Genomic DNA, 2,827 nt, shown 5'->3' with positions numbered 1-2,827 from the left:
AGGGTATGGGGGACTTTTGGGATAGCATTTGAAATGTAAATACAGAAAATATCTAATTAAAAAAAAGAATAAAAAAAGAAATAGGTTTTTGGTTTGGGTTTTTATTAGTATTTCTCTTTATTAAATTATATTTTCATATTAAAAAATGCCTTTAAAAAACAAAACTTTCCATTATCAACTTGGTTGCAATGTCAGCTCAAACATAGTTTCTAAAAATTAGAGTTATTCCTAGAAATAAAAGGTATTTATTTCTACACTTTGAGACACCACCTCTCCTCAGTAAGAAGAGCTATCAAGCTGAAAAATATAGGAAAAGAGAAACGCTATTCACTGCAAACTAATACAGTCATGATTGAAATAATTTTGGAGGTTTCTCAAAAATTTAAAAATAGACCTGTTAAGGCCAAGGTAACTTAACATTTTAAGGACTAGATAACTATTATCTCTCTTGGCTGCCATTTTGTGTTGTTACAAATGTCGTAAGGAAACTTTCTCATATGATGTTACTGCTGTTACTAGGATATTCTGTGCTTTGATGTTCTTGGATACCAATCACAACAGAAGTCAGTTAGAACTCCTTTGCATAGTTAGCTAAAATAAGCTTGGACCTGCACCAACTATCCAGTAGCACTTCCTGTACCTATGTATAAGCTTTTATGGTATTTTCCTTTATAAGATACCCCTAGGATGAACCCCAACATAAGAGAGACACCTGCAATCTATTTAGAATAAGACTTCCATTTTGAGAAAGGGGGGGGGGTCAAATAAAGTTTAAGTTCCCAATACCTCCCTGGGAACTGGCATCCTCTGTGTCAGAAAGAGACATGCACTTGGGTAACTGACATCCTGGTTGGCAAGCTAAGACATAAATGTTAGACAAGGCAAGTACTATCCTGGTTGAGAAGTAAAGACATGAGTGTTAGACAAGGCAACTCCTCTGCCACAGTTGAATATCCCAACCAGTGGGGATAGGAAAAGAATTGCAAAACTACATTATATATTCCAGCTACACTATTTGCCAAAATACCACAAGATTACTCTGTAGGCCACTTACTAATATTCTTCCCTTCTGAAACCCTTTTATCTAGGCCTCCATAGTCCAAAGGCCTTCAATCCTACTGTCTTCCATGATCTACTAAGATGACCCATTAATCCCTTCTTATAGCTTTCAACCACCTTTCTAGCCATATTTCCTAAGTCTTCCACATTCCTCCAAACAAAACTATGGTCAGACCTATCACATGAGTACCCCACTCCTGGTACAATCTGCTATCTTAGTTACTGTACTATTGCTGTGAAGCGATACCATAACCAAGATACCTCTTATAAAAAAAAACATTTAATTGGGAACTTGCTTATATTTTTAGAGGGTCAGTCCATGATACCATGGTGGTAAGCAAACAGGCATAATGCTGGAAAAGTAGCTGAGATTTTTATATACTGATCTGAAGGCAGCAGGCAGACACACACACACACACACACACACACACAAGGTCTGGGGTTGGCCTAGCAACACCCATTCTTCAATAGGACATACCTTCTAATCCTTCCCAAACATTTCCACTAACTGTGTAAAAACACATTCAGATATATGAGCCTATTGGGGCTGTTCTCACTCAAACTATCACAAAATGTTTTAAGGACTGAAGGTAGGGCTTCATACATAATGAGAAAGCACTCTACCACTAAGACACATTCCCAGCCCTCTCTTTGCTTTTCATTAAGAAACAAGGTCTCATTAGTTGCCTAAGCTGCTCTTGAGCTCACGCTGTAGCTTCCACAGTTATTAAATAGGTGAACTTCCCACTCAAGACACCAAACTAAGATTACAGGCCTTGCACCCATGAAGTGCAATTGCAACAGCTCTTTCTAGTATTATTTCACAGAAAGATATAGAACTCTGCAAGATTTTGAAAGACTTGCTGTTGGATATGTATACACACACACACACAGAGAGAGAGAGAGAGAGAGAGAGAGAGAGAGAGAGAGAGAGAGAGAGAAAGAGAGAGAGAGAATAATAAATTCAGTGTAACAGAAGATGGTCAAGCTATGTTTCAGAAGTCAGTGTTCAGGGGAAAAACTGGAAGTATTTGAGAAATGAAATGTTGAAAGATGCTTTTACAATGATTGAACACTCTATTACTGATTGTCAAGGAAAATACAAATTCGGATGTAAACAAAGAAGGTGAGAACAGAAGAGGAAAAAATAAACAAATTACTTTAAAAATTTTTTTTCAAAGCCACAGCAGTTGCCACCTGTTTCAGAATCTGATATTTATCTTTCCAATAATCATCTATAAAACAAATATCCCAGAGAAATCGTACAATCACCTCAATAGATGCAGAAAAGGATTTTGACAGAATCTAACATCATATAAAAGCTTAGAAGAAAGTTGGAAAAGAAATACCTAGCAGGGAAGACACCATGATCACAAGGTAGTTTTTCTAGGAAAATGCTTACCTATTGCACACTGAATATTCTACCTCTGTGATTTCCCCAAAGTGGGAAACTTGTCTGCATAAATTGTGGTAGCTGGGGATAGCATACATTTGTACTCTCCTTTTTTAGAAAAAAAAATCTGGAAAAGAAACATACTTAAAGCTGGGAAGATGATTTGGTGGGTAATAATACTTAAAGAGTCCTAGCACCCATATAAAAAGCCAAATATGACTGCATGTGTACCTGTGACCACAGCTCTGGATAGGCAGAGAAAAGTAGATCTCTATGGCTCTATGGGAAAAGTAGTAAATTTCACAAACACAAAATAGTGGTACAAAACTAGACACTGGATGCTTGGAATAGAATAAAAGATCCAGATATAAACTC

General features: G+C 36.8%; 1 non-coding gene across 1 annotated transcript; it reads left to right on the top strand.

The window, feature by feature from the left end:
* Window positions 1–2,400: 2,400 nt before the first annotated feature.
* Window positions 2,401–2,563, top strand: Gm24152. Its single transcript, XR_003955513.1, has one exon. It is a non-coding gene; the product is annotated as a U1 spliceosomal RNA (small nuclear RNA).
* The last annotated feature ends 264 nt before the right edge of the window (window positions 2,564–2,827 follow it).

The sequence above is a fragment of the Mus musculus genome, chromosome 4, assembly GCF_000001635.26.
Source record: "Mus musculus strain C57BL/6J chromosome 4, GRCm38.p6 C57BL/6J".
NCBI classification, from domain to species: domain Eukaryota; kingdom Metazoa; phylum Chordata; class Mammalia; order Rodentia; family Muridae; genus Mus; species Mus musculus.
Note: the sequence above shows the minus strand (reverse complement) of the source record. Positions and strands in the feature narration are given on the sequence as shown.